A 24,561-nucleotide genomic window follows, 5' to 3' on the forward strand; every position below is an offset into this window, starting at 1 on the left:
TTATGGACATGGGGGTCTTACCATGTTGCCCAGGATGATCATGAACTCCGGGACTCAAGTGAACCTCCCACCTTGGCCTCCCAAAGTGTTGGGATTACAGGTGTGAGCCACCATGCCCACCAAGCAGGTTTTTTGTTTTTTGGTTTTTTTTAATTAAGATAAATTGTTTGGGGTTTAACATATAGTATTTGTGGATGAATTATTGATGGCTATAAAGTAATATCTAGTGAATATGCTGCAGTGAGTAGTCCCAGAGAAAAGAGCTGAGCAGCTGTTGATATTTTAAGGTAGTACAGAAACAGAGGGCTCAGAAGAATATTCGATTTTATAAAGTATGACTTTTTTACTTAACAAATAAAAATAAACAAACAACAACAAAAAAGACAAAACAAAACAAAACCCTAAGGATCCTAGAAGTAAATTGTGTTTTGGACTGGGATAAAAACTGAGACCTCCTGACTTCCAGTTGGAAGCTATATTTCTAGTTATGTTTTTTCACCACATTATGTGATCAACAATAAATCTCTGGTGAAAGTTATTAATGAAAATAACAAATGTTTATGTAGTTTTTCATTCCCTAAAGGTTGTAATGGAAAGATGAAGAATGGCAGACTATGCCACTCCAAAATACATCACTTGGCATAAGGATTATTTTAAGCTAAAAGCACTTGCAAAACAGAAAGTGTAAAAGAAAGACAGGAGGCCAAACTCCCATGGGCAAGAATTTCTCCTCATTCTAGGGGAAAAGAAACATCCTTATCATAAGAGATGGGGAGTTGAGGCCAAGAGAAATCCACACAAACAGACTTGGTACAAAACAAACAACAAAAAAACCACAACAACCTCTTATTTTCCTTCAGACTCCCATATAATGCTATTATTATTATTATTATTATTATTATTTTACAATTGCCTCTTTTTCCTCAACCTAGTATATTAACACTTTATTTTGCCACTTCTTTGGGTCTTCATTTTCCTATGGGAGCTTCCATGTTACATGTAAAACTATGCATGCTTTTCTCCTGTTAATCTGTCTTATGTTGACTGAATTCTTAGACCCAGCTGGAGACTCTTAGGGAATAGAGGTAAAATTTTGCCTCCACTCCTGAGATTTTTTTTATTTCATATTATTTTATTAAGTTCACAAGGTACACTCGTATTCTAAAATGCACATTGATATTCCCTTAAATTTTCTATATATGAGACAAAATTCTGTGACTCTTAATCATTTAACTTTCTGTTCTATTTTATGAAGAGCCTCATCAGCTGGTATAAATAGGGCATAATCACAAAGTTTGAAGACATTTTCTCAAAATATTTCATTACGTTTGTAAAAAACACTTTTCAGAGTTCTGATATGATTTGATGTCATAATTTTGTATTTTTGGTTTCCTTATGCTTGCCAGAGAGATTTAGAAGCATACATCCAAAATAATTTTGCAATGCCAACAAATTATCATATTTCACTGAAAACTCTGCACTCTTCACTTTTGATGTCTATGGACAAAACATTTCTGGAGCTGAAGGTGCATTCTCCTTTAAAAACAAATGACAGAATATCAAGAAGTAAATTCAATCTTTTATGCTCATGAGGAAGAATTGATAATGACTTCTTATCCTATTTCCACTGAGGTATTTTAGGGTGCTACACTTTCTCCACATTTAAAAGAAAAGACCAAAAGTCATTAAAAGGAATCTATTCAGAAAAATTATTTACATCTAATTTTTTTTTTTTTTTTTTTTTTTGGAGGAAAGGGCTCCAAAATCACAATAGTATCTCTGTTTCTCCTGCCACCTTCTGAAACTTCTGGTGCCAAGCTAGCTTGCTATCATTTAGTTATCTAAAGACTTAAATTTTCTTGACAAGGGCACTTCGACGTATCTCAGAGCTGCTATGTGGTATCATGGCCTTTAAGTATTTCTTAGATCACATGTTGCAAGATCCTTTGTGTGGGGGGAGTTTTTGATGACTATTTTTACCTTTTGGTTGAAAAAAAAAGAAATTTTAAAAGACCAAGAAATTATCATAGGAAACAAGACTGCATTTATAAAAATTTTAGAATTTTCAAGAAGCAGTTGCTAATATAAATGCTATCTATAATATGCAAGTACTAGTCCATAGAGTCAATAAGACATATCCTAGGTATTCACTTAATTAGACACCAGGGAAATAGTAAGATATAGTGCTTACAGCTTAGGCTCTGGGATAGACAGTCAATAGCAATATAATCTCAAGTTGTATCTCAAACTCCTTAAGCCTCTATTTATTCAGTTGTAGAATGGGACTATTACTCATTACTTACTAAAAGTATTGTGAGGCTTAGAATATATTTTTAATTGGTTAGCACAATGCCTGAAACTAAATACTCAAAAAAAATTGCCGTTTTATTATTATTATTAATTTGTGGATACAAATTAGATGTATCCAGATTCAAGAATGGTTATTGCAGATTAAGCAGAAAAAAATATTTAAAAAAGAATTTTTAAAAATCTCAGTTTGGAAATGATTTTATCATTTTAGCATGAGGTAATCTAATTTACAGCTACAAATTCCAGACTTGTATAGTGTTGAGAAAGCTCAGGACAAGCTACCTATTTTTGGAATATTGCATTTTAGGCAAAATAACTTAAAAAATTTGAAATACAAGAGAGTTTTAAATATACGGTGGAATTATTATTATGTAACATTAATCAGCAAATATGCCTCTGATGATTTCTTAAGTGTGGAGACTATGATACATTCTTCCAGATTATAAGGAAAATTTAGTCTGTGCTGCCTCATCCCAGCATTAACTGGCCAGACACCAATGCATATGTCAATGAATTTCCTAAGTGACTGCTGGAAGGAAACAACTCTAAAATCACATTTCCTGGTTGGTTTCCTGATGCACACAGCAGGGAAGGTCATATTCAATCGGGAGCACATCTACTGCCTGAGATTTCTCCAGCATTTAATGTGGTAGTTTGGAGACGTCATACCCACCACCACCTGGGTCTCAGATTAAGAGAATTCTGCTCTAGTTAGAAGGAGAAAAGAGACAGATGCAGCACAGGAGGTAAATGTCAGCAAGAGAAAGATTGGCTGTGCTTCATTCTGATGAGGGACCTGGAGGGTCAGCATATTTTCATCCAACCACAGGAAATCAAAAGCCACACTTCCCCACCTCTTCCTGCCACTTTCCTAAGGTCTACCTCTCCCATGAGTTGCCTCAGGCAAAAGCTGGTTGGACCTAATTGACAGCCTGAGCAGGAGACCTACAGAAGGAGGAAGCAAAGAAGACTCCTAGGGAAGGCTAAGCGGTAGAAAGATAGGCAGAACTTTTGGAAAAGAAAAAGCAAATGGCAGATGGCAGGTGTCAGATTCACGACTATGCCAGTTGCCATGTTGAGGTCTGAAGGGAGTGGGTGGATGAGCAGAAAGAACACTTGGTGGGGCCATAGGCAGGTGAAACATGCTTTTATTCAACAGCAGTTCTCATCAACAGCTTGCTCACACTGTCTACCCTGTCTCGGCTGCTTAGTCTGACAGCTCCCACACAGAGCTGCACAGCCAGCTCTCCCTTGCCTTCCAGGGTCAGCAGCTTAATTCATTCTCTCTCTGGGCATGGGTGAGCTAAGTCATGTCCTGGCTCTCAACGTCCATCTGTAAAGATGGACAGCTCTGACTTTCTCTCTCTTTCTCTGGGTGCAAGTGTGCCTGCACAATGTTAACAGGGCAATTATACCTTTTACAGACAATCGTGGCTTAGGGCCAAGGGATGGCCCTCCCATATATGGCCCTCCCATGTTATGGCTACATAGCTGTGTTTGCATTAAACATGGAATTGTGCACCTGCATTCCAAACTTACTGAGTCCCTTTGGCCCAGTTGTCCACCTCAGCCTATTCCTTGACCAAAGCACAACCATATTCCTTACAGCGGGAAGGCAGAGGGGAAGGACTTTTTGGTACCAGCCTGAAATAGACACAATATGTGCTGAGAGGTAAGCTGAGGGAAAACATACAATTTTTTTACCTTATTAGGATTGCTTGCATATACTTAGTTTTTGTTTTTTTGTTTTTTTTTAAAGGACATAGATTGTACTTTCTGGTTGAATTATTAAGAACATAACAGTCAATTAGTTTAATTCAAATAGTTCCCATTTTATACATATGCTGTAACAATCACTTTATGTCCCATAAATGTATGCAATTATAATTTGTCAATATTCAACTAAAAATACTGAATAACAATTAAAAAAAATAACAAATGATTCTACCTTCATAACCGGCCCAGAAAACTGAGAGCTGAAGGGAGGAGGCCTGGTTTGACACCAGGGTGCTATAGATCCATGGTCAGAGGGTTGACTTTTTTATTCCCCATCTTTGGTTTCCAGCTATTTTGCTGTTTTTCTATAATGATATCATGCAGTGCATAGAATGAATAGATTTAGCATGATTTCTGCAATACAAAAACAATAGAGAGAACTACTTTATAAATGTTTCATCTCTTTTTTTTCCTCTTTTTCATATACAACATGTTAATTGTGTTGTCACATTTTCAACGATCATTAGTATGCCTCTTCTTTCTTTCCATTTCAGAAACGGAGTCACCTCAGAAGCATTGTGTAGGCTGGGTGACGGAGTTTTCAAGAGTGTGTACACACCCAAGTTTAAATCATAGGGCTGTCTCTTACTAGTTGATTTGACCTCAGGCATGTTAAATAAATTTTCTCTGGATCATTTTTTCTCATTTGTAAAATCAGGGTAATTACTGAGTCAAAATTTAGGAGAATTTACCAGATGTGTGAATTAAATAGCAGACAATAAATTCTTACTGATAGTTATGTTAGTACTTTTTATTTCCTTATATCTGAAAACATCTGGTAAATAAAAATTATGTCATTATAATAACAGCTCAAACCACATATTTGCTGCACTGAGATTAAAGTAGCTTAAGTTGGGAAAATTTATGACCTCATATGGTTTGAAACCCTCTCTTTAAATCTTTATCATGTTTTTGTAAACAATTGATGTTTTCACACAGACACTGTAATAATGATTTGGAAGAAAATAGAAGTAAAATTAAAAAGCACAAAAATTAATTTCAAAACATGGGAACACAGCAACCATGACCTTTAAGTGTAAAGCCTACTTCTGCACAGTTGAGATGTTTTTGATCCATTCTGCCAAGTCCACTTCTGAATTCTTTCTTACCTTGTTGAATATTGTTATATTTTCTGGGAATCATCTTTCCCTTCCTCTCTTTCCCTCATCCTTTTACAACCAGTCATCAAAATCTTTTAATTCTATCTTCCAATTACATTGGAAACCTATGCTCCCTTCTCTATACCCACTGACATTACTTTATTTCTTGTCTGGGTTACTGCAGTAGCCTTTTAACCAGTTTTCTCCCTACTTGCCACTCTCTAATCCATGTTTTGTACCTCGACAAATCTGATTGTTCTACTCCTGCCACCACAATCTTTTTTTTTTTTTTTTTTTGAGACAGAGTCTTGCTTTGTCGCTCAGGCTGTAGTGCAGTGGCACAATCTCGGCTCTCTGCAACCTCCACCTCCCAGGTTCAAGTGATTCTTTGTGCCTCAACCTCTGGAGTAGCTGGGATTACAGGCGTGCTCCACCACGCCTGGCTAATTTTTGTATTTTTAGTAGAGACAGAGTTTCACCATGTTGGCCATGTTAGCCCCTCTTAATGCCTGCAGTGGTTATGCCTTATGAGATTTATTATAAGATTCCTAGGATGGCCTGCCAGGGACTGCTAGTTGACCTCTTATATCCATTTTTCCTTTTTCTTTCCTAATGGGACCACTTGCCTGCTGTCATCTTTAGAAGACGTATAGCTGACCACACTAAAGGTTAAATTCCCAGCTTCCCTTTAGCTCATTGAGAATTTATTCCTCAGTTCTGATCAATAGTATGCAAGCAAGAGTGTCATGTACCACTCCTGCTAAGTGTCCTTAAAGACAGTGCTATGGATTAAGTGTTTGTGTCCCCCTAAAGTTCACATGTTAAAATCCTAGGCACCAATATGAGGGTACTATGAGGTTGGGCTGTTGGTAAGTGATTTTGTAGGCAGAGCCCTAATGAATGGGATTAAGGACCTATGGAAGAGACCTCAGAGAGCTTCTTTACCCTTTCTACCACATGAAGACACACACAGCAAGAAGATGGCTTTCTATAAACAAGAAAGCAGGCTTCACCAAATATTGGCATCTATGGATACCTTGATTTTGGACTTCCCAGCCTCCAGAACTAAGAGAAATAAATTTCTGTTATTTACTAGCTACCCAGTCTATGATATTTTATATAGCACCCAGAACAGACAGAGAGGTAGCATGTCTTTCTTCATCTTTTCTCTTTCCTAATAACTGAATTATAGGTATGAGGGTTAGGGCTAGATCAACTCTTTGAACTTGTGAGGTGAGATGCAAAAAATGGTGGAGTAGCCAGCAAAAGAGACCCTGAATTTATTAGCAGCATCACGAGCTTCCAAACTTGTCATAGACCAGCTTCCTCAAGGAATAACACGGACGGGAGAAATAAGCAGCTGTCTTCTATAAGCTGATCTTATTTTCAATTTCTGACATCTTTAGCCACACTAAATCCTAATATAAAATCTGTTATTTTCCAAAGTCCTATCCTTTTAAATTTCATATTACATTTCTTTCCCACTGGACTTTTCTCTACAACGATCCCGAACTATACATTGGTGCCTGGCCTTAGAATGATGTCAAACCTTCTCACGTTTATCCAGGATGTTCCCTTTGCCTAACACCACATACCCCGCAGCTCTAGTAGTCTTCATTTGAATTTTGGAATTATTATTTATTTTTCAATACCCTGCTAAAACATCATCTCCCATAAGAAGCAACCACTGACCATCCACTTCATGCCTCCAAAAAATGATTTTGTCCTTCCTTTGACAACCTCTAGAGCTATATAGGTTCACAAAGTTTCACCACTCACACACACTGACAGTCACTTACTTATATGTGTTCTTCTTCCCATTAATCCTTAAAGGTAGTGATTCTGTCCTATATATTTGCCATGTCTAGTAGTGTTCAGCAATTTGTAGGTGATCAATCAAAATACAGTTTTGATTTCATAGAATATAATCATATATATGGAGTTTTTCAACAAAAGTAATGTTTCATATATACTATTTCTCAATTCAAAAAAAGAAAATGACATTCACTCATTGCTTTTCAGACTGTTCAAAAACTTTAATTTTAAGCTATGCGTTATTCAAAAGATTGAGTGACTTTATTTGAGAGACTTCATTCTATTCTGAAATGCTTCATAATAAAATTTGTTGCCTCAGATTATTGTTAGAACATTAAAATGGCATTTAGTTTAAATATAATACAATTTACAAAAAATAGTGAAAGCAGACTTTTAGATATCTCTATTACCTTTTAAAAATATGACTTTCTAATTCCAGTTTTTCCTTCCATAAAAATATATACCCTTTTTTCTCCCCAAATGTTTCCTGAATATTTCCCTATGTCTCTAAATTGTCCCCCAAAGAAGTATTTTTTTAAAAAAATTTTTAGACAGATCTCACTTTGTCACACAGGCTGGAATGCAGTGGCACACACAGATGGCTCACTGCAGCTCTATCTCCCAGGGTCAGGTGATTCTTTCATCTCAGCCTCCCAAGTAGCTGGGATTCCAGGTGCATGCCATCATATCCATGGTATCAAGTTGATCAAAGCCATTTTATAGCAAAGAGACATGCAGTTAGATGGTGAAATAATACAACAAAAAAAAATATAGTTTTCTTACAAAAAATGAACATACAAAGGGGGCTAGATTTTATCTTAATGACTGAAAAAATAACTGTAAACATGGAAACACATTTCACATTTGTTTCTTCGTTAATTATGTCATTCAAATACAGCAGTTGTGTAATAAAAAGTCAATTAGTTAAAATAAGTAGTTTTTATTCAGAGGAATTGAAGCTAATGTGGCTAAAAATACATTTTTTTTTTTTAAATAGTGAAACACTTTTTGTACCTTTTGGTGCCGCCGTGTCGTAGAATAAACCCATCAATGCTTGCTTCTTTCCTCCTCTTGCGGACCACAAAATGAAAGTGCATGGTTACTGCTACCGTACATTCAGCCTTGCTTCTTACGCTGGAAGAAAAAATTAAATGTAGGGATCCAGTTACTCCAAAGAGTAGGTCTAAAGATTGGAAATATGAAACTTATTTTTGAAATACCAATGAAATATGCCTAGCTGAGACAGAGTTAAAAATGAACTCATTCAAACAGTATCTGTGAAAGCTTCTATTCCTCTCAGAGATTCCCTATCAAGCTTTGCAAAAGGATGTTTTATTTCATTGTCTCCTAAAAGTGTACAAATAGGGCAGGGCCACGCCTTCATGAGGTAGGCATTTCCCCCAGTAAACATAAAGCTGAATTTGGGATGCTAAAAACAATTCTGTGAACCTTTATGTTAAGACCAGAATGGAGCATGGATTATATTATTTTGTATGCCTGCCTTTCATAGTCTTAATGGATTTTCAGAAATGTGCAGTGATGCTTTGCATGGTACAAGGCTGGAGAGATAACACAATACTTCAGCACAGCCTGTGATCTGCCCAGCTACACAAGCAAATGATGACTGCTATTTCCAGTGCTGGAATTTTTGTCCGATAGATAGAACATGTGGAATAAAACCTTCTGAATATGATTTGCAACAATGAACTCTCGATGGCTAAAGATACAGGCTAAGTGTTTCTGTTCTGCACCATGGGCAGTTCGCTGTCTTTCGTAGAAGTGTCATGCTTCCCTCTGTCATTCTGTTTCCTGGTCAGTCAATTACAAACTATACTTTTTGTTTTCTATGTAGAGATTTATACTAGAAACTTAAGAAGTGATGATGGAGAAAAAAAGAGTAGAGGAAAAAAGAGGTTCCTGTCCTTTCTCAACTACATGAAAACATGTTGTTAGAAACCTACCTTATAGTTTTAACCTAAGCTTTACTTCAAATCAATCACATAAAGCAGTAATAATCAGGTTTCCTCTTTGATCTGATGACCATCTTATGAATTATTTTTCTATATAAATTCACTTAATCGTAACTAATTTAATGTATTTTAGATGTAAATAAATGAGACAATCAAATTTCTCAAATGTACACATTATACCGTGTAAATTTGTAACACATATTTGATAAATATTACATATGACATTAGTGAGGAAATATTACATTGTTGAATATACTTGTTTTCTCTAACCACTTTGAAGAAAAACTCTGGTGCCCTTAGAAGATGTATTAGTGGAAAATCTCTGGTCTGTTACATTTGCCCCATTGCATAGAGAAGAGAAAACAAAAACAATTGATGTGACTTCAGAGAGATTATTCTCAGTAATTCAATTTTCATATTTCTAAAATGAGGGGATTCAACAGATGAACATTTGGATTCTTGTGGCTTTACTGTCTCTTGGGTCAGTGGGTGAAAATGGCTTGGGATTCTTGTCATTATTCATCAGAAGAGCTCCTAGGAACTACCCACTTTACTAAGTAAAGTAGCCAGTGACTTTTGTCTTTGATTCATGATAGCTAGTAATGGAGAAAATGTCTCAGTAATCATACTTGATGTTAGAAAACTACATTTTCACTATTTGTATTTGTTCTATATTCTAGAGATCAAAGATAAAATATTAGATCACAGTATTAATTTTTTAGAAAAGTTCATGATTTAATTATATTATTATACCATTTTCATAGGAGGTAATATTTCCTGTATTTTTTAATTATTAATAGTTTATCTTTTTATTTTTCCCAACATAGAATCATTTGAGTATCAAAGTATGGGATGCTAATTGTCAAAGACATTTGAACTATTTTACTCTTCTTTGAACTTTTTAAATTATTATCTTATTTATGGATCTTTCATATTATTCAAATTAAACTAGTCATATGAGAAATTCTTCTAAATAAACATCTTTTAAAATCTTTTTAATCTTGGTTTAGCTTACAGGCCTGCTTTCTCTTCTGTGTGTGATGAAAATGTATAGGGGAATCTCTGCTCCATACTCTATGCTTTCCCTTATGAACATTTTAAAACTTAAAGTGCTTGAAATTCAGAAATTAGAGTTTTTAATTTTTTTAAATTTCCGAATCTCACCTAATAAGTGGACACTCCCCTACAACCTTACATCTACTCTTCAGAGTAACAAGTGAAATACAGTTCCCAATATTATTATGAATGAAATCTGTTTTAATAATTGAAAGCCACTCTTTAGATTTTATTTATTTTATTTTGGGGGAGACAAGGTCTCAGTCTGTCACCCAGGCAGGAGTGCAGTGGTGTAGTCTTGGCTCACTGCAGCCTTTACCTCCCCAGGCTCAGGTGATCCTCTCACCTCAGCCTCCTGAGTAGTTGGGACTACAGTCTCTCAACATCATGCACAGCTAATTGTTGTATTTTTTGCAGAAATGGAGTTTCACCATATTGTCCAGGCTGGTCTCAAACTCCTGGGCTACAGTGATCCTCTCGCCTCAGCCTCCCAAAGTGCTAGGATTACAGGCATGTGCCACTATGCCTGTCTGACAGCCTAACCTCAACTCTTGTAGTAGTGTTCTTTTATTTGCATATTGTGTAAATTTTTATAAGTACTCTTTTTTTATATTAAGGACATAGTTTTGGTTTTTCTCCCCTAGTTTTTTAGGACTTTGTTACCTCTAAAGCAAGGGTATCCAATCGTTTGTCTCTCCGGGGCCATGTTGGAAGAAGAAGAGTTGTCTTGGACCACACTTAAAATACATTAACACTAAAGATAGCTGATGAGCTTAAAAAAATTGCAGAAGAGTCTCATAATGTTTTAAGAAAGTTTGTAAGCTTGTTTTGGGCCTCATTCAAAGCTGTTCCATGGGCTGCAGCTGGTTGAATTTGCTCTAAAGGAAAATCATCTCTCTGCTAGGCAATGATAAGAGGAATATCATCTCTCTCCTAACAGAGAAATGATATTCCTCTTATCATCTTCTATTAAACTAAACCAATGCATGCTTCTGGGAAAACTATAGAAAACTGTAAATTGTCATAGGTCTGCTAAGAGGAAAGGAACATATGATGATAAAAATACTTTATCTGATACATGCCTAATCAAATAAAGTTGCAAAATAAATAAGCCTGCAAACAGTAAAAGTGTTTGTAAAGAACCCACCCTCGTTTATTGAGTAAAAGTAAATGACTGTGATGATAAAACTCGAGGAATGAGCCTTCTAGCTGGGGGCAGTGGCTCACATCTGTAATCCCAGCACTTTGGGAGGCTGAGGCAGGTGGATCACAAGGTCAGGAGATCGAAACCATCCCGGCCAACATGGTGAAACCCTGCCTCTACTAAAAATGCAAAAATTAGCTGGGTGTGGTGGTGCATTCCTGTAGTCCCAGCTACTCAGGAGGCTGAGGCAGGAGAATCACTTGAACCCACGAGGTGGAGGTTGCAGTGAGTCAAGATCATGCTGCTGCATGCCAGCCTGATGACAGAGTGAGACTCTGTCAAAAAAGAAAGAAAGAAAGAAAAAAGAGTAAGCCTTCTTCCTCTTCTTTCAACTGAAATAGCTGGTATAGAACCTGTCCTCTAACTATAAATAGCAAAAGAACCTGAACATATATATTTTACAATTGTTTTCAGAAATGAGAGAATAGACAGATTATAATCATGATCCCTGAAAGAATAGTAGCTAAGGAGGCAGGTTCTAAAATTGCCAAGCTTTACTTTTGGAGGCAATTTTTTGACTATTATCCAAGAGAACCCAAAATAGAGCAGGATGGTTTAAACTGATGAAAGGAGAAGGAAATTGGGGGAGGTTGAGGCTGCTAGAATTTTCATGGCAAAGTACCGGGAGGGGTGACCTACACAGAGAAAGAATTTCAGAATCTTTAATTGGTTGATTAATACTAATTTGGTCATGCTTAAGGTAAAACCTCATAAGGCCAGCAAAAGAACAACTGTCAGAGAGTTTTAAGCTGAAAAAATTTCCAGAGGTCAACAGTGCTGGGAGGTGTTTGAATTCTAACTAGGCAGAAAAAAAACTATCATTGAACATTTAGAGCATTCAGAAGAGATCACAGAAAGTCATGTCTTAGTAGTAAGGCTAAACTAGGATTACAGAAAGACTACTCTAGACCCATCTTAAGAATATTTCAAAACAATTGTGAAAAATATTATGCAAAGATAGAAGTAATGTATCTGCTTGCCAAAATAAACTTCAACACTAAAGGAAGAAAACAAAATGCTAGTACTCAACAATTTAACTTACACTGTGTCTAGCATCCACTCACAAATTGCTAACTATGCAAAAAAAAAAAAAAAAGCATCAACTTATGACCCATACCTAGGAGAAAATTTATCAGTAAGAAGAAAATATTTATCAATAGGATGCAATTAGAAAAAAGAACCTTAAAGTAGCTATTTAAAAATCAGAAAATAGGGCAAAGTATTGAACAGAAAATATGGATATCTTAAAAACAGAAACAGAAGACTTAAAAAGTAAACAAATGGAACTACTAGGACTAAAAGATACAATAAAATGAAAAAAAATAACTGTCAGACTTACAGCAGATTAGTAGCTGGGGAAGAAAAGAACTATGAACTTGAAAACAAACCAGTAACTGGCTCACATCTGTAATCCCAGCACTTTGGGAGGCCAAGGTGGGTGAATCATCTGAGACCAGGAGTTATAGACCAGCCTAGGCCAGATGGTGAAATACCATCTCTACTAAAAAAACAAAAATTAGCCAGGCATGGTGGTACCTGCCTGTGGTCCTATGTACTTGGGAGGCTGAGATGGGAGGATCACCTGAGGCTCAGGAAGTAGAGACTGCAGTAAGCCAAGATCACACCACTGCACTCCTGCCTGGGCAGCAGAGAAAGATCCGGTCTCAAAAAAAAAAAAAGAAAAAAAAAAAAAAAAAAAAGAAAAGAAAAAGAAAAAAGAAAAAACAAATCCAATAAAAACAATTCAATCCAAAGTTTAGGTAAAAGAAAATCTAAAGAAACAGAAATGAATAGAGTGTCTGTGACCTATGAAAGATATTAAGCAGTGTGTATAATTGGAGTCTCAAAAAGAGAAAAAAGAGACAGGGATGGGAAAAAAAAAAAAGCATGGCCAAAAGTTTTTTATTAACAAGAGTCTTACTCCACATCATTCATTAAAATTAACTCAAAGTTTAGACTTGTATATAACTGCAAATCTATACAACTTTGGAAGCAAACATAGGAAAAATTGTTTGTGTCTATCTACTGCACAGCCAAAGATTTTGACAGAAGAAGCACAAGCCATGAAAGAAAAATATGCATATATAAAAATTAGACTTTGGCAAAAGTAAAAATATATACTCTTTAAAGAAAACTGTTAAAGAAAAGTTAAACTACTAAATATAAGGAAGTATTGATATACACAAATCTGTCAAAAGATCTGTGTCCCGGAAAGACAGACACTTCACAAAACAAGACATAAATGGCCAATAATGACATAAAAGATGTTCAACATCTGTAGCCATCAAGGAAATTCAAATTAAAACTACAATATCTTACTATATCCCAGGGGTGTCTAAAGAAGAAGAATTGTCTTGGGCCACACATAAAATACACTAACACTGATGATAGCTGATGAACTAAAAAAAAAAAAAAAATTGCAAAGAAATCTCATAATGTCTTAAGAAAGTTTACAAATTTGTGTTGGGCCACATTCAAATGCATCCTGAGTCACAGGGTTGAACAAGCTTTCTATAAACAATCAGAAAGGCTAAAATTAAGAAGTCTAATGTTACCAAAAATTGGTAAGATATGGAGGAACTGGAATGTCCTCATATTGCCATTGGAAACAAAATGCTGCAACCATTTTGGAAAACAACTTGCTGTTTTTGTTATGTTTTGTTTTACAGTTAAACCCACACATACCATGTGACCCAGCAATTACCCTCTTAGGTATTTACCCAAGGTAAGCTGAAACACACACCCACACAAGGATTTGCATATGAATGTTCACAGCAGCTTTATTCGTAATTGTGAAAAACTGGCAACAATCAGACTGTCCATCAACATGTGAATTAATAAAGAAATGATAGTTTATCCATGTAATGGAATACCGTTCAGTTAAAAGGAACACACCACTGATACAAGTAACAATGTGGATGACTCTCAAAATTATACTAAACTGAATAAAGACAAAGACACAATAGAATGTCTGTTTGATATTCTTTACACGAAATTCTAGAAGAGGCAGAACACATCAGTGATTGCCTGGGGCAGGACTGCAAAGAAGCATGAGAAGAGATTTTGGCACGATGGAGATATATTATCTCATGATTGAGGGAGTGGTTACATAAGTGCATACATGTAAAAACTCATTGAGCTGTACACTTAAATATGGGTGCATTTATTGTAAAGTCATATGTTATTTAATGAAGGGTATGGATTCTGAGAAACACATCAGTATGCAATTACGTCACTGTGCCAACAACATAGAGTCTACTTACACAAACCTAGATGGTCGGCCTACTACACACCTAGGCTATATGGCATAGCTTATTACCCTTAGGCTACAAACCTGCACTGAGTGTTACTGTACTGAATACTGTAGGCAAATGTAACACAGTAGTGTTTGTGTACCAAAACACAGAAAACATAACTAAACACAGGAAAGGTATAGTAAAAATAGAGCATAATCTTACAGGACCACCTTCAAATAGTGGTCCATCCTTGACTAAAATGTCATTAGAAGGTACATGACTGTATATAAAATAAGCCTCAGTAAAGTTGTTTTAAAATAAGATTTAGAAGATCCTAAGAGAGGAAATCTATAACCGAGATCGAGACCTTTCATGACAGAATATAAATTCTCATTAAATGAGAAGAACTGTTTTGAAGAATTGATGGTCTACCATCCACAAGCAACTGTGGTATTTAACTCACAATTATATGATTTGTCTGTCACATGATGCTATATCTTACCTCATTCTGCAATCCAAAACTTATCTTTATTTCCCTGTCTTAGATTGCCCAGTACACTAGGGAAAGACAGCATCAACATTAGGCATACAGATGATTTGTTAGTGTCTATGGGAAAATAAGAAAAATTATGATGCTATTCATTATGCAGATTATTATTATCAAGAGATTATTTGCATATTGATTTAAGTATATTTTGTTCCTAGGAATGTCATACGATCATTCCTACATGTTTTTAATACTCAGGTTGTGAGGCTTTATTTCAAAAAAAAAAAAAAATTAGCATTTATATCCCACCTAAATATAAATTAAAATTCTAGCCGAGTTCTAGAAAACAGAACAAAAAGGGTAATGGATACATTTTAAGTGATTCAGGTGGAGTGTATCGATCATAGAAGATATTATACATAAATAAAAGCTTTTAAAGGTTAATGCTTTCCGTGTCTATTTGGAAGATATTATATAGAAATAAAAGCTCTTAAAGGTTAATGCCTTCCGTGTCTGTTTGGTAATTCCAAACACTCTCTCTACTCCTAATATCAACTCAGCACATTTAAATTTGGCATTTAAAAATTGCTCACCATAGTACCTTTAGCAGATAAAAAGAATCCTGAATAATGAAATTGAGACAGCCAAATGCAAAGGGGTCCCCAGAGAAACTCCAACTGGCTTGTGCATTGGGAAGAGTTCACATTGGGTTGGATCCTTAAGAAGTCTGTGCCATTTGCATGGGGGGAGACGCCTGGCCTCTCTTGTTCCAGGGTGGAACCTGGAATTCAATCTACTAGGTGGAAAGCCTATCCTAGCAGTACTCCCACTCTGCTGAGAGTCCCTGTTTCCTTTGTTTTCCTTTTTGCCCAATAAATTCTATTTTTCTCACCCTTCGAAGCATGTGCGAGCCTAATCTCTCATGGCCATGCAAGAAGAACCTGGCTTTCAGCTGAACTGAGGAGAAAGTCCTACAGCAAAATGTTGATAATGAATAAGGGATGCATACCTACGTTCCCTCTGTTTGTTGTATGGTTACCACTCTTACCACTTACCGGGATCATCCAATTGTATAAAAAATGTTCAGTATAATGATGGTAATAAAGAATTGCACAAATTATAAGGAGATTAAATATGATAAAGCAGTTTTTATTGATACTAGTGGTTGTATACATTTATGGAGTACATTTGTATTTTGTTACATTTACACACTGTATAATGACCAAGTCAGAGTATTTGGGGTGTGCTGGGAATATTTTTTTTTTTTTTACTTTTTTTTTTTTTTCTTTTTTGAGATGGAGTTTCGCTCTTGTTACCCAGGCTGGAGTGCAATGGCGCGATCTCAGCTCACCGCAACCTCCGCCTCCTGGGTTCAGGCAATTCTCCTGCCTCAGCCTCCTGAGTACCTGGGATTACAGGCACGCGCCACCATGCCCAGCTAATTTTTTTTTTTTTTTTTTTTTTTTTGTATTTTCAGTAGAGATGGGGTTTCACCATGTTGACCAGGATGGTCTTGATCTCTTGACCTCGTGATCCACCTGCCTCATCCTCTCTTCTAGCAACTTTGAAATATACGATATGCTGTTAATTATGATCACACTACTCTGCTATTAAACATTATTAGAACGTATTCCTTCTCACTAGCTGTATGTTTGTACCCATTAGCAACCTCTCCCACCCACAGACACACTCTTCCCAGTCTTCAGTATCTATTATTATTCTATTCTCTATGTCCACGAGATAGAGTTTTGTCTTTTTAGTTCCTATATATGAGTAAGAAGATACAACGTTTGTCTTTCTGTACTGGCCTCACTTAGCACTTTCACTTAATATAATGGTCTCTAGTTTCATTCCTGTTGCTGTAAATGACACTCTCAGTTAATTTTTTTTTTTTAATTAGAGGGAACATTATGAGTTAATTTAAAAATCAAGCTGCATATATTTCCAGAAAAGATAAGAACACCAGTATCATACAGAAAAATATTCAGGATTCATTTAATTTGTAAACCTACCTCCTGTCTACTTTAATATGAAAGCAGTTACATAACATGTAATAATTATGATAGTATAGCAAAAAGGCCATTATCTCCATTTTGTAGTATTTATTAATTTCTCTAAGGAAGCACTGAACGAAGTGTACTTAAATGAAAACCATTTATGGGCTGGTGGCTTATGCCTGTAATCCCAGTACTTTGAGATGCCACGACAGATGGATCACCTGAGGTCAGAAGTTCAAGACAAGCCTGGCCAACATGGCAAAATCCTGTGTCTACTAAAAATACAAAAACTGGCCAGGTGTAGTGATATGCACCTGTAGTCCCAGATACCTGGAAAGCTGAAGCAGGAGAGTCACTTGAATCTGGGAAGTTTGAGCAGCAGAGAGACTCCATTTAAAAAAAATAAAACAAAATATATACGAACATAATTTTGATGCTTCACTAACATTCTGGGATTTTGTAACTAAGTCATAGATCAGATATGATAATTCAGATGTTTTAGGTTAAATAAGTTCCATACTAGAACTGAATTGCAATAAAAATTTTTATAAGACCATTTTGGTTATAGAATGGAATACGTAGCTTGAGTTACCACTGAGATCTTCTTTTCTTTAAACAAGAACATTCATCCACACTCCCATGGTAAACACCAGTTGTTGGCATTAAAATTGGTTATACAATACTGGAGCAAATATTCAACCATAGAACAACACATGAAACCCATCCAAAAATGTTTATATTAAGAAATCATGCTTATAAAGAAGAGTATAACTCTATAACGTTAAAAAAAATCTTTAGAAGTAAAAAGCTTTACCAGATAGACAAAAGAGCAATGAACGAAGTATATGAAGGAGAAGCTCTTTAGGCTTCTGAGTCACTCAAACACTGTTTCATTCATCAGAAAAAGAGTTACACTGGGAGACAGGCAATGTTTTTGTTTAGATGGGGTCACATCCTGTTACCCAGGATGGAATGCAGTGATGTGATCTTGGCTCACTGTAACCTCCACCTCCCAGGTTCAAGTGATTTTCCAGCCTTGGCCTACTAAGTAGCTGGGATTACAGGTGTGTGCCACCATACCTGGATGATTTTTTGTATTTTTAGAAAAGATAAGGTTTTACCATGTTGGCCAGCTGGTCTCAAACTCCTGACTCAGGTAGCCCACCTCTCTCAGCCTTCCAAGGGCTGAGATTACAGTCATTGTTGTACATATCATTTCATCGCCCAGGTTTTAAGCCCAGTACCCAAAGTTATCTTTTCTGCTCCTCTCCTTCCTCCCATCCTCCACCCTCAAGTAGGCCCCAGCAGCTGCTGTTCCTCCTCTATGTGTTCATGTGTTCTTATCATTTAGCTCACATTTATAAGTGAGAACATGTGGTATTTGGTTTTCTGTTCCTACATTTGTTTGCTAAAAATAATAGCCTCCAGTTTCATGTCTTGTTTTTTTATGACTGCATAATATTCCACAGTGTATATGTACCACATTTTCTTCATCCAATCTGTCATTGATAGGCATGTAGGTTGATTCCATGTCTTTGTTATTGTGAATAGTGAAAATTTGCAGTCATGTGTCTTTACGGTAGAACGATTTATATTCCTCTGGTCATATACCCACTGATGGAATTGCTGAGTCAAATGGTGGTTCTGCTTTTAGCTCTTTGAGGAATTGTGTGACTGCTTTCCATATGGTTAAACTAAATTATGCTCCCAATAACAGTGTATAAGTGTTTTTTCCCCTCTGCAACCTCACCAGCATCTATTATTTTTCTGACTTTTTAATAATCGTTCTGACTTGTGTTGAGATGGTATCTCATTGTGGTTTTGATTTGCATTTCTCTAATGATCAGTGATATTGAATTCTTTTTTAATATGCTAGTTAGCAGCATGTACATCTTCTTTTGTGAAGTGTCCATATTCTTTGCCTACTTTTAAATGGGGTTGTTTGTTATTTTCTTCTAAATTTGTTTAAGTTCTTCATATATACTTTGTCAGGTGCATAGTTTGCAAAAATTTTCTTCCATTCTGTAGATTGTCTGTTTACTCTGTTGACATTTTCTTTTGCTGTGCAAAAGCTCTTAGGCTTAGTTAGACCTCACATGTCAATTTTGGCTTTTGTTGTGATTGCATTTGGTGTCTTTGTCATGAAACCTTTGTTTGTTCCTATGTTCAGGATGGTATTGCTTAGCTTGTCTTCCTGAGTTTTATAGTTTTGGGTTTTACATTTAAATCTTTAATTTATCTTGAGTTGATTTTTACGTATGGTATAAGAAAGGAGTCCAGCTTCAATCTTCTGCATATGGCTAGCCAGTTATCTCAGCACCATTTATTGAATAGGGAGTTATTTACCCATTACTGATTTTTGTCAGCTTTGTAGAAGATCAGATGATGGTAGATGTGTGGCCTTATTTCTGGGCTCTCTATTCTGTTCCATTGGTCTCTAGCTGATAAAACAACTTCAGCAAAGTTGCAGGATACAAAATCAATGTACAAAAATCACTAGCATTCCTATATACCAACAACAGCCAAACCAAGAGCCAAATCTAGAAAGGTAATCTCATTGACAATTGCCATGTAAAGAATAAAAAACCTAGGAAAACAGCTAACCTGGGGGAAAGTGAAAGATCTCTACAATGAGAATTTAAAAACACTGCTCAAAGAAATCAGAGAAGAGACAAACAAATGAAAAAAACATTCCATGTTCATGGGTAGAAAGAATCAAAATGGCCATACTCCTCAAAGCAATTTACAATCATTGCTATTTCTATCAAACTACCAATGATATTTTTCACAGAACTAGAAAAAACTATTTTAAAATTAGCGTGGAACCCAAAAAATCCCCAATAACCAAAGCAATCCTAAGCAAAAATAACAACACTGGAGGCATCACTTTTCCCGACTTCAAACTGTACTATAATGCTTCAGAATGTCATCTAAAGATGTATAGTACACCTGGACAAATCCTATTTGTAATATAGATTAGCACTTTTGCCAAATTATCTCACAGTTTGTTGTGTACTTAGTGGGTATTTTTTCAAAAATTAGATTCGTATATAATATTCCAAATGGTTTGTGTTCATTTAAAAAAAAAAAAAAGAACTGTAAGCGGCTCTGGTGCCCTGCTATGATGAGGTATTTCCAAAAGTCCTTGTAACTAAAATATGGCACTTATATTTAATCCCTTCAAAATGAATTGTACATATGTGAGTATTTGCATTAAACATAATTAGCTAACCACAAGCCTATGCTTATGTCTGTATGGTATGTGTAATCTGTTTATGGAACAGGGCAGATGACATAATGTAGATTTTGGCAAATAATCACATTCTCCTTCCACAAATAACATTTGAAATGATAAAAACAACATAAAGATGAATAGCTCCCAATAGGTAAAATCGTTATAACACATTTGCCAACACGATTTTAATTCCATTTGTTGGTCACATATTTTGAGAGGGAAATGTACAATTCTAGTTTATGGCTCAACATTTCATTTTGACAGAAAGCCACTCTTGGGCATCAAGGATTTGAGACCAGAAAACACTGCAGTTGGAAAGGATGAGAGTGAGGGATGCATAAGAAAGCTGAGGTCAGGGCTGAGCCACATGCTCCAGGTTAGCCTTACTAAAAATGCCAACACCAGGATCAAATGCACAGTCTGAGCCTCATTGTGCCCACCTCCAAATCCTTTGAAACAGATTCCTATGATAGACTCTCTCTCCTTTACCCCGCAAAAAAAAAAAAAAGAATGTCATCTAAAGATGTAGAGTTCTCCCTTCTCTGCTTCCTGTCACATGGCAGTGTGGAATCTCCTTCTACATACCCCCAGTGTAGAAGGATATGTCTCCTCCCTAGTTTTATTCAAATTGATGGATGTGTTGCCATTAATCACTATTTTTTTTCAATATATCGTGCTGGGATCCCAACTACTGTTAAACTGAATTACTACTTACTTTCTCGTAAGTAAAGTTTCTCATGCCTTGAAGACATTCTTTAAACACACACGCATGTCTTTCTGACTATGAAATATTTCCTATTCATTCTAAGTAATCATGAATATTTAGAAAGATAAAGAGAAAGAAATTTTAAATTATTTAAAATGTAGAGAACAATCGTTAGTATTTTTAAATTCATTTCTTTTTTTCTATGTATATACATTTAAAAATTCAGGCTCATACTTATGGATAATTGACAACTGAGATACAGATAATATTATAACCTATTTTCCAATGTCATTAAATATTCTTCATAACCTTCTAGGTATCTTTAGGGTTGTTGTCATGCCAGAATTGTGCTAATTGCATTGCTATTGTTTTCATTGTTGATATTATAATTAATAGCAATCTTTATACAAAAACAGTATCTGTTTTTCTGATGATTTCCTTAAGCTTGATATATCATTTGTCATGTTTTCAATGCATAGTAAACAATGAAAAAACTCTAAGCATATTGTTTAAAAAGATATTTACTAACTCACTTAACAAAAACTCTTACTATTATGGGGTTGCATGTAAAAATTTGATTAAATTTTTTACTTTAGGCAATTTTTCTTTCCAAAAAGAATGTACAGTGACATATACTCTTAACTTTGGCTAGTGGATAGGATTCCAGTTCTCTTCAATCACTTCTTGCAGCCACTTCAGAGCATGGTTATAATGCCAGGAGTCTAAGTCTTGCAAGTACCTGCAGGTTTCCATGCACTAGCACTTCTATTCCCTGTCAAAAAGACATTGAGATCCTACTGTGAAAAAGATTAGGGTCGAAGGACAACATTTGTAAGCAGTTTGCTTGTGCAACCTACTTGACTGGATGAGATTGCCCTTTTATTTAAAAAGGAGATTGTGTCAAACTACCATATAGAATTGTTGAGGTTTTAGCTAGACCATCAACTGGTACACAGTGAAAATTCAAATCACATTAAATATTTTTACTTTAAAGACCCTGAAAGATGGCCTAAGAGACATATAAAATCATTCCTTTATATTCAAGAGGCCATGGGATGCTTAAGAAAATTGAAGTAATTAGAATAGGGAATACAACATTATTAACTACTTGTAAAATGTACTTTTGTTAAGAATATTAAAGAAACAGAGACTAGTGAGGATGTTAACAATATATTCTCCAACAAATTCTTTTCCAGAACATGTACTCCAACACACTGTTGTCCAGGGTGGTTAAGTGACTTGCTCAGGTGACATACTTAGTTTGTGTTGGAAGGAGGATAAGATATCACTTTTCCTTATTCTCCATGTGGTGTTCTTCCCCTACATCATGTTGCCATTTCAATAGCACCATGTGCTAACATTTTGTGTGTTTATTTTCATGAGGCTTCAGCAGATTTGGGGTGGTGGCCCAGAAATATGTAGTTTTAACAGCCTCTTAAATGATTCCTTCCTGTGGACCACCATGTGAGAAGCACTATTTTGAATGATATGGCTACTTTATTTCTGGCAGTTTTTATTTCCATGTGCTGACAAAATAGATATAAATGGAGCAAAATCTTTTTAAAAGCATATTGATGTCTTCAGTTTCCAAATTGGTCTATTCCTAATTCCAGACCTATGGAGAGAATTAATGTTTCTTCTTTGGTTCAGATCAGGTCTGTTTCTTATCTTGCATGAGACCGTGAGAATTAAGTTATTATCAATATAGAAGAAAAGTGATAAACACAAATTAACATGTGTGCATAACTGGAAAATAAATTTAAAGACTTTCCTTTATATCTGTCACCTGTAGAGATTCTTACATAACACAACAGCAGTGGAGACGATACTTTCCATTGTACAGTTCACCACCAGACTTTTCCATGGTTCTTCCTACCTAGAACATTTTCTGGGGTTGCACTCTCTGAATTGATGTTGAGAGAAAAGCTTAAGAAAGTAACCACTAGCACTCTGGCGACCTCCAAAATCATCTCTGATGCAAAAGCAATGTAACTGCCTGATTTTCTACAAAATCTAAGGCTCTGAGGTGGAGGAAAGATGGAAAAAAGAAGTTTTTAGGATCAAAATAGTTTTCTAGACCCATGGCAGTGCCTGGGTCTTTGGCCAATGTCAAAAAACAAGTTAAGAAGCTTCCTGGGCCCTAAAAATACAGAGGTAAATTATTTTTTTTTTTTGTCTCTAAGGACTGACAGGCAACCAAATGAACAATGACAGTCCAGAGTAATGAGGGCTGTCCTAGATAATGCATACAGTGGTGGGAAATATGATTTGAAATTGTGTACTGGTTCTCTCACTACTGAGCTGTGTATGTCAAGTTAATTTCTGTCTCTGGATCTCATTCCTCAGCCATAAGGCAAGATGGGTGGATAGGATGGATTCTGAAGTCCACTACAGCTCTAATATTCTCTGGTTCTTAGTCATGGGAAGCAGTAACAATGCACAGCTTCAGTTAAACAGTCACCATCAAAGAAAGTGGAGCAGCGCTCATGTCTATAGTGAAGGAAGGAAGAAAGCAGCCATCGAACCATGACAGGTCCCCAAGTGAAGCATAGTTGGTGAGTATATTACAGATGTTGGAAATTTAAAAATAACATGTCATGTATATTGAGATATGAAGTCTCAGGCTAATTCAATAGCAGAAATGAATAAAGTTAATTTTTCCTGACTTAAAAAATGGTAATAATAAGGAAAAATTCTTTTCCAGAAAGGAAAAGAATGCATTTACAAGTAAAATGAAGCTAAAAGGAATAAAATGAACAGGGCTGATGGTTCTTAGCAATCACATGTTTGCCAGTCAGCTGTTTATAATAAGCTTAGACTTTAAATTGATTAATTATTTCATTGAACTGGCTTTTCTTTTGAAAATAGCTACATCAAATAGTGTGAAAATGGATCCAGATGTAGTTGCTTCTTTGAGATTATTGAGATTGTATGAGCAAATGGAAGATAGGTCATTTGATTATAGAAATAAAGATTAATCTTATGTTTGGAAACATCTGGAACAGTTTTAGCATTAAAGGTACAATATATAAATTTTAAAAGACAATTAGCTTATTTGTAACATTGGATTGGTATTATCACTAACATTGGTATTATGATTAATCACTGAAGATTAATGTATTCATGTGGTAATTCATTTTTCAGAGTTAATTAGTTATTTCTTCCTCCTAAAATATAGTAAAAAATGTGTGACATTTTCATGAGTAGCTAAACTTCATGAGGATGTTACAATAGGTCTTTGTTTATAGAGGCAAAAAGATTATGAGACTTTACAATAATTGAAGAGAGCATTTATTTAATTATAGATATTTTCACTATAATTTTAGAGGAAATACACAATTACATAAACACTGAATATAATATCTTTTTAATTTGCATAGTGTGGTCTTAAACATATACTCTAAAATAAACCAGAGCCATAATTATATAGACTTTTGAAGTTAATACCAAATCTTTTCACCAAATATAATAATCCATTATTTTGTTTGTAAATATGTTATTATATCAACACTTTTAGCCACTAATATATGTTAAATTCTGGAGAATAACTATTTATACTTTCCTATCCTTTGAAATACCTGCATAATTTCACCTGGTTAATATTTTGGAAGAACATAATTGGCAAGTATTCTTAAAAATATACTTATTATTAAACTATATTTGAAGTTC

The 24,561-nt window shown here is 35.4% G+C and overlaps 1 long non-coding RNA gene across 1 annotated transcript in view; it reads right to left on the bottom strand.

Annotated features, from left to right (window-relative positions):
- LOC101038740 (uncharacterized) overlaps positions 1-24,561 on the bottom strand; it is a 196,803-nt gene that overhangs the window by 21,500 nt on the left and 150,742 nt on the right. The window contains exon 3 of the long non-coding RNA XR_167998.3: positions 14,970-15,074. This is a non-coding gene — a long non-coding RNA (uncharacterized LOC101038740). The remainder of the gene's footprint in view (positions 1-14,969; positions 15,075-24,561) is intronic.

Source organism: Saimiri boliviensis, chromosome 15, assembly GCF_048565385.1.
Source record: "Saimiri boliviensis isolate mSaiBol1 chromosome 15, mSaiBol1.pri, whole genome shotgun sequence".
In the NCBI taxonomy this organism is placed as follows: domain Eukaryota; kingdom Metazoa; phylum Chordata; class Mammalia; order Primates; family Cebidae; genus Saimiri; species Saimiri boliviensis.